The 13,367-nt window shown below is 38.0% G+C and overlaps 1 protein-coding gene across 1 annotated transcript in view; it reads left to right on the plus strand.

Annotated features, from left to right (window-relative positions):
* DNAJC1 (DnaJ heat shock protein family (Hsp40) member C1) overlaps positions 1-13,367 on the plus strand; it is a 93,502-nt gene that overhangs the window by 61,828 nt on the left and 18,307 nt on the right. The gene's annotated exons all lie outside the window — the stretch shown is intronic.

Raw genomic sequence — 13,367 nt, forward strand, 5'->3', positions numbered from 1 at the left:
TGACAGACTGAGGTGAGAAGGATTGTATTCAGGGTGAAGTTAGGGCAACATGCTGACTTCAGTGTCAAAAACAGTGAAAGAAGTTGCTGCTGTTGTCTGTTTACTGTGTGCTGAAGATTTTCTTACTCTTTGATTTTTTTTCAAGCCTGTGAAAAGCACCATCTCTGTTTTTAGGCAGACGTTATTTTTTTTTACTAAAATAATTTACATTTACATGTCAAATTTAATCATCTTCCAGTACTGTATTCCTAGGCTTCATGACTTTTCAGTTGCCAAGTTTCTTGCTGTGTGTTTTTGTGCCTATTAATTCTCTTTTTCCGTCTTATTTATATTTATTATATATGTATATATATTTATACACACACACACACATTGTTTTCTTTTGTATTTCTGTTACAATTTTTTTCCTCAGAAAGCTCAGCTTTTGACTTCTGCGTAAAGAATTGAAACTCTGAATCCATACACACTGGAGCATAGTCACACCCAGTTTCTCTAAGCAAGAGCTCCTGTCCTTAATTCTGAGATAAGCTGACTGGGAGTTAGGAACTGATGTTCACAGTCATTGCTTTGTGTTCCTTAATGCAAGCAGTCTTTGTGGCTGGAGTCTTTCCTTGGATTTCCATGAAAGTCTTTCTTTGGGTTTTCATTGAATGAGACTGAGCCTATTCCGGCTATAATTTTGCACCTTCCACACACAGTGAGTAGGAGTTGTGTCTTCAGAGACACTGCTAAGGGAACAAAAGTTGTATCCTTGTTCATCCTTTCAGACATGAGTCAAAGAAATGAAAACATATTGAAGAACTCTTACTGGAACGTAAGTAGCTTGTTTTTCTATGCTCATTTGCGGAGGTTCAGTGCTGATAAAGTTGACTCATGAGTTTACTTTCAGAATTGCATTCTGTTGCAATTGGGGTTAAAATTTTGGGGACTGTTGGGCAGTTTGAAAGTATACTGTGTAGGTAGGGTATTTGGCCTGAGCAAGCTGTGATGAGGTGTGGTTGACAGCTAACAGCTAAACTGCAATGCAACATTTGGTATAGTAGTACTGAACAGCAGATCCATGAAGCATACAAAGAATTGGAGAATGTCTGTTCACTGGCTGTAGTGGCTTGCAGGAGTCATTTGTGTATCAATATAAGGATGTTAGTGTCATTTTATTTGTAATAAGCTGACTGGGAAACTGACTGTACCACAAGTGAATTGTTTCTGACTGTCATTCAGTGGATTTTCTGCTGTGGAAAGGTACGTTTTCTTCTGCTACACGTCACGGATGTGAGCATGAAGAGCATCCCCCTCCTACCTCCTATCACTTCTTTCATAGGCAGATAACAAAGTGTGTGTAACATTGGTATCTAAGTTTTGCTTGTCTTAGGAATAAATTTCTCTTCCATAAAATGTTTGGCCATCAGACTTTTTTCTTAGGATCATCATGCTTCACTCATGTGAAAGCTTCCTGGGTTTGCGGGGCTTTTTTTCCTTACGTTGGCTTAAGGATGTGCACTGTGTAGAGTACGCGAGGCCAGGGAGCGGTTACCCATGTGAAAAGATCAAACTGGCTAGATAAAATAGTATGCTACTATGTCATCCACCCATAAATAGTGTATTGGAGTTGTCCGTGATGTTCCTATCGCAGGTCTAGGTGATTATGTCTGGCTTTACATTGTCCATGAGCTTCTTTGCTCAGTTGTCCTTGGTTCCTTCCAGGAGAACTTTACTTTCTTTACTCCTTTCTTTGGAAAGTACTGTATCATGACAAATGCACAGTTTGAAACACTGTATCTGCTCTCTTTGGAAAACTAGGTTTATGAATTTAGATGCATTGAAGCTGTATAACAGGAAAATTTAGATATTTATTGTTCTTTCTTCAGCAGTAGTCTGGATTTTTCTCTGATGTACTCATCTAAGAATGAATGAACAGGAAGAATCGATCAGCAATAAAAGTCAATTTTGAAAATAATATATACTAAATAGGAAAAGTTGAATAGGTTGGGTTCTAGCCCTGAAAAGCTAAGCTAAGTGACTGTTCCAGTCCATTCCAGGCTGTTCTATGCAGAATGGTTATCGCGTCCTGTTACTTACAGCCTTTCACAAATATATATATAAAGATTTATTTGAAACAAACAAATTTACATTCAGATCTGGAAGCACATGTAGGGGGAGAAGTGTAACTAGAGCATGTTACCTTCACCACGTTTGAAACCTTTGTTTGATTGCCTGACCTATTCCTGAACTTCTTCTGTTGAAAGTAGTGCAAGCAGGCTTGATTGTATTGGAGAGCATGGAAATGGTGCAGTGAGACTCCTGAGACTTCTATATGAGAAAAACCGTGTACTTAGCTAGCGTTAAGTTGCAAATTCATGTAACTGTGTTTACACTATTCGTGCAGGCTGCATGACTCAAAGCTGAGAGGAATTGCTAAAAGCTCATTCTCATACCAGTGGAAAATTCTTTCTGTACTTTTAAGAGTTTTATTCCTAAAGCTATTTTCTTCGGTTGTTGAATGTTAATACTTCCAGATTAGATCTTCTTCCAAGTTATTAAGAGCATATAAGTAGCTAAATTTACTTCTTAGCTTCTGATTTTTATTTATCTGTCACCCAAAATGGACTAGAGTAAGTGTTCTGTGTATGCTTGTTAAGAGGTAAGGAAAATGAGAAGTTTCACCAGGTCTTCCTTTTGGTTGTGTTATTTTGTTGGCCTCCATGTATTGTTAAGTATTGCATTACTTTGCAGCTGCTTAACCCTTCATTTTCCTCTGGAGCAACCAGAGGTTTGTAGATGTAGAGATGGAATTAAACAGAGCATCTGGGTATGTTACATTTGAACTTGTTCTGTCCTTTCTGCACATGTTCATGCAAAAATATATGTATTTATCATTTCTGGACTCATTTTATTGATGAATCATTTCAAAATAATTTCTCTCCAAGTGGGATTTCTCTCGTAATCTTCATTCTGATCAGATTTTACATGATTTGTGATGCACGTTTTCATGAGAGTCCATTGTCTATGTGAATAATGTGTTGATGCTGCAGGAAAATCTTGGCCCTTGAGAAATCAGTGGGAGGTTTATCATGGTCCTGAGTGGGGCCAGGATTATAATTCCTTTTGGTTTACACATTCCTCATCTTCTCCCGCTGGAATCTACTCTTTATTCATCTCTGAAGATAGGTTTCCTAGTTCTTCCTCAGTGAGGGATGAATACTTTTGACCTTTTGATATTTGCTTGCTCTGTTAAGGGGAAATAAAGGTGGAGAAAGACAGTGCCTGATCCCTTCCAGCTGGGCCAGATGTATCGATTAAAAAATCATGTTTCTCATTATTTTTGTTTTTCATGTAATCCTGCAGCACTTCTTGGCATTTGGGTTTTTTTTGATATTGCTGGAACACCTGGCTTGATTTTACTGAAGTAAGAATAGTAACAACTATTTTTGTGCACAAAGATGGGAAGCTTAGATAATGTGTATCTCCTGCATTTTCCACACTTCCAGACTCTGGTTAATATGCTTTTAGTACTTTTATTTCCTATGGACCATTCATGCACTGTACTTCATAGATGGGGTGCTGACAAAGAGTGTGAAAAGTTTTACTTGAAAGCTGACTGTGGAACAATGCTGTAAAATAACCAAACTTTACCTGCATGAAGTACCTCTCCGCTTCATAACTTTATAAGGCAAACTGCTGTACAAATGCTGAATTATCATTCTGTTCGCTTTAAGACTGTGGTTTTGACAATTAAATTTTAGTCATTTTATAACCTTGCGCATTGTGTAATTGCCAGCCAGCCTGCCACCTGCTCTCTTCTGCCTTGAATCTTCCCACATCTGTGCTGCTTTGAAATCTGAGTATGCTTTTTCTTTAGTAGCAAATAACATGGTGCTTGTTCTAATCAGACATCATATGACGGATTACCTGAATGCAGTTTCCAGGCTTTTAAAAAATGTTAATGCCTTAAGCAAGTAGTTTGTATCTTAGCAGGATTAAGGTGCTGTATAAACCAGATGTTTTCATAAGTTGGCCTTCTAGGGGAAGGGTTATACTGTTTTTGTGTGCTACCTGAGGTCATCTAGTTTTGAAATACTCAGTTTTCTTTTTCTAAGCAGTGAAACATATATAGTATGTGGTAAGCATGTTTGTATTCTAACTCCCTTTTATTCATGGGACAGATAAATGTGAGCAAGTGGCAGTCTGAGGTTGCTCCTGGTGTCCTGCTGCTGTGCCTCGACCCTGACCCAGAGAGATTGCTGTAGGTTGAGAAAGTAAATCACTCTGTATGCCCATTGAATTTAAGCCCCTATATTGAGACTGCCAGCAACCATACCTGTTAGTGTCAGTTATGATGCTATTCACTAGGAGCTAGCCTGAGCTCATAATACATTTTAACCTGAACTCCAAACTCTCATCAAATGGTGATGACTTTGAGTCACTATTGATCTGGGCCATATCGAATTTAGTGACCCTGAGGTGAAAATCCCAGTATTCTATTACCAAACCCTTAAGCATTGTAGTTTCACTGAAAAGATAACTTCATTTAAAAAAAAAAAAAAGAAAAATCTGCATTAGCACGGTACTGAAAGTGTTAAGTCAGAAGACTCTAGGCTATAGTTTATTATGCTTTGTGTTTCTGCAGAGGAAGCAGACTCAGCCTGAGTAGAATATTGTTTTTTACATTTTACAAGAATTCTTCAGTGCCCGTCCTATAGGTAACTCCTATAATTTTCGTATTTACTTTAGAGCTAATGAAATAGCTACTTGTGTCCTACAAACACATACTGTTGAACGTAGGTATTTATGCCTACCTATTGAACATACTGTGGCTCTTGCCTGAGCCCTGTGAACAAGTGCAGAACCAAATATACATCTTTCTTCTGTGGAGCAGAAAGCTACTGGTGAAACATTCATGGTAGCAACTGAGATGGTGAGGGGAAGGCACTCCTCTGTTACTGTGTTTGTGGAGCAGGTGATAGGACTTTATTTACCAATGCAGTCGATGATCGCCTCAATTATTCAAAAATTGTATGTTTTATTCATCCCAGACACGCATAGCATTCATTCTCTTCCTTTTTTTGTTCCTCATTACAAGCTACACGGTTGTAATAGACAAAAGAATACTTGAAAAACTTCAGAGTTTTCAAATATCGTACTGAACAGCCAATGGCTTGTTGATTTTATGACTGATCTTTTTTGTTTATTTCTGTGACTGCTGAAACAGAGCAGTTTGTTTCTGGCAAAATTAGTACACTTTGCAAATATCTGGCCAAATAGTGAATTTATAAAGGTTTTGTTGAGAAAAAATACAATTTTCTGCCTTTTGAATCTTCTTTCTCCTAATACAGAAAATAGTGTTTCTTTCAGACTAGTACCTTAAATATTTATGCCTCTATGGACTTCACTTTGTACTTGAATGCCTGTAAGAAGAGCAAAGAGTGATTTTATTTTTTTTTTTCCTAAAATAGTATTTATTAATTTTTGGGTTTTCCTTGGGTACAAGGTCCCACATTTCATCTGCTGTATTAAATATGCAGTGCCTTTAATTTTCTCAGCTTTTTTTATGGAAGAATTAAGTTGCAGGATGATTCTGACAAATTCTATGACTAACATCTCAAGTTGGTTTCTTTAGTGGTGTAACAGAGATTAAAAAGCAAACTGCAATTATGAATACAAAACAAAAAACAGAAATTATGCCAGTGGTAGGTTCAGAGAAAATGAAGTTGTTATGGCTGGTATTAATGCCAGAAGTGGCTTACGAAAGAGTTGGAGAGTTGGGAGATATTTCAGAAATAGAAAAAGACTGGAAATAAATACCTGCTGAGCCACTGCTAGTGTAAAAATGTGGAATTTATGCATTTCCTTCTGTCTTCTTGTCCTTGACCTATTATTTTAGGTTGGATAGATTAACAAATCATAGGAAACTTTTTATTTCTGTATTTATTCGTTTATAGAATGCATTGGTGTGATTACATGCAAGTCAATAATAATCTTCTCTCAAATGTACCACATTCATGCTGCCTCAAACTAGTTATTGTAACGTATGCAGGCAGGAAAGTTACACTGTGACCCATTTAGGAGATTATAGAAAATCAAAATATCAATTATTTGATATGAAAGGGAAAGACCTTGTGTGAACAGTACCTATTTACAATCCAGACTATTCTGGTAGTGTGTGTAAAGGAAACAAACAGGCCAAATACGTATTTCTGTAAGGACATGTTCATTATGTGTAGTAACAGTATGACATATAAACACTGTCATGCAACCTTTTTATTAAAAAAAAAAATTAATAAGATGATCAGCCATGCATACGTACTAAATTAAGGCCATACAATTGATTTTTTCTGATATTTCCTGATCTCGATTTAGTTCTTAATCTTTTTGTCTAATCAAATATAGCAACGTAGGTGCTTGTACTGTACAGACTAATACAGTCTGATTTCACCACATGCTGTTGCTGTGTGGTGTCAAGTTATAGCTTCCAGGGGTGATTTATATGCCTTGTAGCCATAATTCAATCTGACCACAGTTATACACATGCTTTTTTTTTTATAATATATATATATATAAATATATTTGGACCTCAGTTTTTTGAGCCTGAAAAGCACCCAAAAGTTGAAGTTAGCTGTTCAAAGGGTTAATCTGTGCAGACAGATGTGTAGGGCTTTTCAATTGCAGCTCTGTTTTAGCACTAGGCTGCACTATGACCTCTGTGTAGACACCTGCTTGTGTCCAAACCAGGGCTGTGTAATTTCTAGGGCTAATATCAGTTCTGTTACATTAACTTCTAGAACTTGGTGTCTTGATTTGCTGCATGTCCCAAGTCTTGTTTCCTTTCTGAGGCTGACATGGTCATTGTCTATTGCAGAAAGACTTGGTAGCAGACATAAGAGAAACCTTGAACCTACCTGTGAGTGATTGGGATTTCATCTTTTCCAATTAGACATTGAAATTCTGACTCTTGTCATTGGAAGTCTCTCTTCTGATTTGAATCTTATATCCGTTTTACTTAAATTTTTTTTATTTAAATTCACAAGAAGCTGTTGATTTTGTAAATGTTAGTCGTCATTGCCCAGCTTGGCCCATTTGAGGCCAGGAGCACTGGAAATCCTGATTTTTCCTTGTCAGTGCTCCCTCCTTGCCATCTCTCTTGATGATCAGTCACTCTGGTCTCTAATGTAGAAAGGAAGAGTGGAGGAGTAAGAAGGAGGTTACAGTTGTGCCCATATGGGGTAGAAACTGCAGGAAGAGGTGAAGCCTGAGTAAATGTGTGCTTGGTTTGCTCCTGCCCCTCCAATGTAACAGGGAGAGGGGTTCAGCTGTGACACACTGTATCCTTGAAATTTCACCAGAAAAATGAGAGGCGGGGGCTGTAAATCTATAAATATCTCTGAAATGAGATTTTCATAGGATCCACAACTTAGGGATCAGAAAGAATTTGCCGTTTATGGCATTAATTTCTGTCGTGCAATTCACTGCTTCTATTCTCAGCATTTTGATGTAAATTTAAAGTGTTCAGACTGTTGCAAAATAGTTACTTTTCTTGGTATGTTCTTGGCTGTTTTTAAATTGGAGAAAGAAGCTAGCTTCATATAAATCCAATTTTAATTTATAATTTAAAATACATATTAATTTCCCAATACTTTTGTATTGTCCTTTCCAAACAAATCAGTTTAAAAAAAAAAAATCTGATTAGATTCAGCATCTTACTTTCTTGTACAGTGATGTTTCTCTCTAGAAGATCATGACTGTAATGGCTTCTGTCACGTTTATTCATAGAAATTGCTCAGAAATTATAATCTAGGGTAAACTCCAGCAACTAAATAAGCGATGCGAGTTGTTTGGCTTTTGTTTATCTAGTAAAGATAAATACGTAATCCTGCCTTGCTGAGGAATGACTTAATGCTACTGTCATAAGTATTCTGCCTCTTAGAGATTTTCAGAGAGTCTCAATCTGGTTATTAACCATTTTCTGTATAGCTTTTGACAGGCAGGATACAGTCTTGAATATATCACCTTTAGTCTTCGAACCCTCCATTGAGCACACTTAAGCATGCAATTGTATTCTATTTAAATGAATAGGAATTGTGTCCATATTTGAAGTTAAGTGCTCTTTGAATTGGGATGCAAATGAGTTGGCCTTAACAATTCTTTATAAAATGTTACTGGGTAGTATATTACATGCCCAAACCTGCAAAAAAAGAGAGCACTCTTTACTGATTATGAGAAATTGCACACTGCGATAGAGGTTTGTTTTCCATGTTAGCTGAGGCACTTCCAACATTTTCAGTAAAAAATATGGTGCCTGTACTCAAGATGCGTGTTGTGAAGGAGAGAAGGTTCGTGCATCATTTGCAATTGAGTGCTGCTCTGTGAAAGGAAAATGTGTGTTTTGCTGCAGCCCTCAGATTCCCACAAAGTAAGCATGCATTCACAGCATGCATTTACTTATGAAAACAGCAGATTTTTATGTGGTGTTTAGCATCAGATTTTCTTTTACGTGGGGCTGGTTAAGGAATTAACTGGAATGCTGGATGGCCAGCATTCTGACCATCCGGCATTCTTACAGTGGTGTTGTCATCTTCAGTGTGAGAGAAACTGGGCCTGGGTTTGTTTGTTAAAATGCACACATCAACAAAGAAAACAACAGTGCTTCGATTTTTATGATTTTTTTTGGGTGGTGCTGCTAATTCACATTGGAAATTTGAATTATAACAGGAAATAATTTCAGTGGAGAGTCTAGGTAGTAAGTTACTGACGTAATATTTGTTGTGGGTTTTTCTGTATTATTATTATTTTTTTAAACTAAGCTATGCATGTCTCGACTGATACTAATGGATATCCAGGCAGGTTTTGCTGCATTGGGCTTTTTCTTTGCTTGCCTTGTTTGGAAGATTTGCTTAGTGATAAAACACTAAGAAAACAACAAGAATTGAAATGGCCACAAACTTCGGAGGGAAAATCTGCATGTGTGAGAAAAGGGGAGGTTAAGTTTGATTTTTTTAATTAGCCCAATTTGTTTTTATATCCGGTAATTTGACGGGCAGATTCAATACGTACATGTTAAGCAGCTGAAATGCTGTTGCCCTTATTTTCAGTTGTACACTATTTCATGATAATTAAGAACACCTTTGAAATTTGGATTTTTTTGGAAGTGCAGATGCATGAAGTTGTCATCAAACATGGATGATCTGTGAATTCATGAAAGCTTGACAGATTTTTTGTTTCCTATGTTATTGTATGAGCTAAAAAGTTTAGTGTGGGCCATGTTCATGATGTTTTCCAGGTAGTTTCCCTGGGGTCCTAAGGTACTGTTTCTAATTCTTGCAGATGTATTCCGGTAGGACAGTAGATTATTTTTCTTTCTGTGTATTCTCCATAACCAGAATTCAGAGTTGTTTTGTGTCATGTCAGAAAAGTTAGATTGAGGATGGTTTAAAATATTGAATGCTTTTTAATCTCATCTGTTAATAGTTTCAAAATCCCAGTACCATGCAGTGTACCAAGGTGCTTTAAGTAAGAGTGTATTTTGTACTGCCCAAAGCTGTTAAGTGCTCTGGACTTGCTTAGTCTGCCCGGTATTTTGGGAGACAAATAATAATCTTGCAAGGAAAAACACTCTGTAGGAATAAGGACTAATCTTGTGCTTCAGTGTATCTGCATGGCTTTGGGTTCATCTTACCTAGCAAATTTAACAGTATGACCAAAGACTTGCTTGCATCAAGCAGTTACAGAAAGGTTGCCACCAGCAGTCTGTTGTGGACTTACTGCCTTACACACTTATTTATTGAAGCTTGTGAACGCTGCAAAATTATTTTCCTCAACAATTAATAGACATATGTGTTCTGGAAGACTTGCAGTGCAGTGTTATCTTCTCTATGAAATGGAAATACTTTCAAAACCACATTTAAGTACCCAAGTAGAGTGGTGTTCAGAGAGGGTATTAAACTAAAAACATTTGCTCCCTTTCCTTGGGAGTTTGTCCGCAGATTAATGTATCACAGGCCAAACCTAATTACCTATTCAACCTATACTTTATTTGATCTGCATGCCTGAGTGTCCTACAATCAAATTTACTGAAGAGCTTCTCACTTTTTTTCTGCATTAAAACAATTGCCTTGAAGCAGCTAACAATTAAAAAATAAATGAGTTAACACTTTCTGCTAAGTGCTACCATTTAAGTTGTAATATGCAATTAAAAACTACATTTTAATTCCTGTTCAATTACATTGACTTAAGTAGTAATTTTAGTGTTATATTTATGAACCATTTAATTGTGACGTTTTTCCTCTGGCTTGCTTGATGGAAAAGTAGATTTGATTTTGAGAGTATAGCAAGATATAACCTTTTAAAAAGTCTTTTACCCCCATGGTTTGCTGTAATGATGTATAGGAAAAAACTTGCACTAATAAGCTGGTTTTTGTATAAATACTACAGAAAATTTTAATTTCAAAGCCAATAAAATGTCATAATTTGAACTATTTTTAATGTTTTTGAAATCTCAGTTGCACAGGGGCATGTTCAGATTGCACTATGAAAATACAGGTAGGTATTGGAAAATGTTCCTGTGTGTATTTTGTCTCTGTGTTTAAAAAAGAGCTTCATATTAAATCTAGAATCTGAGCCTGGTAGAACCTCACATGTGAAAACAAATAAATTGTAGAGCAGCTGCCTTTTGTCAGCGGTGTATTGCTGTAAAGTACCTATCTCTAGCAAGGTGTATTTACTGGTTTTTGGCTTCATGGGAGAAAATGGAAAGTGTTGAAGGGATGGTCAGTCTAGAAGGAAGAAATGTGGGGCTAATGTCTACAAATGAAAGTCTACAAAAGAATAGCAATCATCTTGTGATTTAATAGCTCACCTGTGTGTGTCATTTTATGGCATTTTTTTTGTTAGATGACTTATTACTACTTTTTGGAGTATCTTCAACTTGCTGCATGCAGTAAGAAGTTGAAAAATTGTCTTCCTGCTTCATGTAGCTGCTGCTTAGCTTGATTTCTCATCCTTCTCCCCCTCGTTGTTGTCTATGAGAATACAAATTTTTCAGTGTTAAGGCATGGCTTATTAAATGTCTGTAAATAACATGGCAGTATCATGTTAACTATCCATGGTTTTCTGCTGAGGTTAAAAACACAATAAACATAATAATATATTTATATGTAGAAATAGTTATGATGGTGAATGAGAAAAAAAGATGAGATAGGGAGAGTAGAAGACTTCATCGTTGACTTTATAACAGAGAAATGGATTCACAGAATCACAGAATCACAGAATTGTAGGGGTTGGAAGGGACCTCCAGAGATCATCGAGTCCAACCCCCCTGCCAAAGCAGGTTCCCTACACCAGGTAGCACAGGTAGGCATCCAGGCAGGTCTTGAACATCTCCAGAGAAGGAGACTCCACCACCTCCCTGGGCAGCCTGTTCCAGTGCTCCGTCACCTCACTGTAAAGAAGTTCTTGCACACATTTGTGCGGAACTTCCTATGCTCCAGTTTCTGGCCATTTCCCCTTGTCCTGTCTCCACTCACCACTGAAAAGAGTCCGGCCTCGCCATTCTGCCCCCCACACCTTAGATATTTATAGACCTGGATCAGGTCCCCTCTCAGTCTCCTTTTCTCAAGGCTGAACAGACCCAGTTCACTCAGCCTTTCCTCATAGGGGAGATGCTCCAGGCCCTTCACCATCTTCGTGGCCCTCCGCTGGACTCTTTCCAAGAGATCCCTGTCTTTTTTGTACTGGGGAGCCCAGAACTGGACGCAGTACTCCAGATGAGGTCTTACCAGGGCAGAGTAGAGGGGGAGGATCACCTCCTTTGACCTGCTGGCCACGCTCTTTTTAATGCACCCCAGTAAGCCATTGGCCTTTTTTGGCCACAAGGGCACACTGCTGGCTCATGGCCAACCTGTCGTCCACCAGGACACCCAGGTCCCTTTCCGCAGAGCTCCCCTCCAGCAGGTCATCCCCCAACCTGTACTGGTGCATGCAATTATTCCTCCCCAGATGCAAGACTCTACACTTGCTTTTGTTAAACCTCATCCGGTTTTTTTCTGCCCAGCTCTCCAGCCTATCCAGGTCTTGCTGAATGGCAGCACAGCCTTCAGGCGTGTCAGCCAATCCTCAACTTGACTTTTCTTAGGAAATCCCTGGTTGGTGCCAGCCATTGAGGAAGCATTTGCTGCTGTGCTCAATAGAAAACCTGGGATTGAGGGAGATGAGTACTTTTACTCTTGGGTTCTCAGCCTTCTTTGCGAGCTGTTGAATACTTACCTAATTTATATTGTTAAATACTTCAAGGCTTTTAATATCGGCGTCTCAGATATCCATCGTGTGAGGAACAGTATAAGCAAAAATGATTATGGCTAGGATATTACCTTGACAAGCTTATGATAGAAATGAAGAGCGTAGAATCACTTAGGTTGGAAGGGACTTTAAAACCCATCCAGTTCCAGCCCCCTGTCGTGGGTCAGGGCTGCCACTCATAGTCCAGCTGTGCAGGGCCCCATCCAGCCTGACCTTGTGCACCTCCAGTGATGGGGCACCCATGCTTCTCTGGGCAGCCTGTGCCAGTGCCTCACCACCCAAAGCTAATAAACTGTACCTCCGAATTTACAGAGAGTAGCTTTAAACAAGCCTGGAATTAGTAATGTGTGTTTCCAATGTTCTTTTATAACTATGTAATATATTGTTTTAATGTTTTAATTTGCTGGAGTCAGAAGATATCCAACCACAAATTTAAAGAAAATTTAAGGAAGAAATAATTGAATTAATTCTTTATTTTCATGCATGTCTGAGGACCAAAGCAACAGATATGTCATTCTGATTATTTTCTAAGTTGTCAGTGGAAATCGGGGACCTTTATAAGCCTGTGTATCTGATACACATTTCAGAAAAACTAGCAAAAACCTGCTTGGTGTATTCTTAGGGTATAATGAATGGTAATACAAAGGGTGAACACTGAGGTTAGAGAGTGTATCAATAGCAGGATTATTTGGAATAGTGAAAATGAAAACAGGCATTAAGAAGTGTAGAATAGGACAATAAAATGGCAGAAAAGCTTCCCAGCAGGTAAATGTAGAGTGATGCAAATCTTGATGTAGTTAATGACAGTCCTAACTTCATGCACAAGGTGATGAGCTCTAAACTGAGTTGGCCGTTATTCTTGAGAAGAAACGTCTTTATGTTTATCAGTTCCGATTTTGTTGGAAACACCAGCTTGCTATAATTCATCCCACTGCCCCCCTTTCCCCCGAAAAACAACAACAACGAAGAAGAAATCATTAAGAAGGGAATAGAAAATAAAACAGAAGAATCCTTATTGCATGAATTTGTGATTTATGATTAATCACAAAGCTTGACTACAATGTGCAGCTTGGTATCTG

The sequence above is a fragment of the Lagopus muta genome, chromosome 7 (genome assembly GCF_023343835.1).
Source record: "Lagopus muta isolate bLagMut1 chromosome 7, bLagMut1 primary, whole genome shotgun sequence".
NCBI classification, from domain to species: Eukaryota; Metazoa; Chordata; class Aves; order Galliformes; family Phasianidae; genus Lagopus; species Lagopus muta.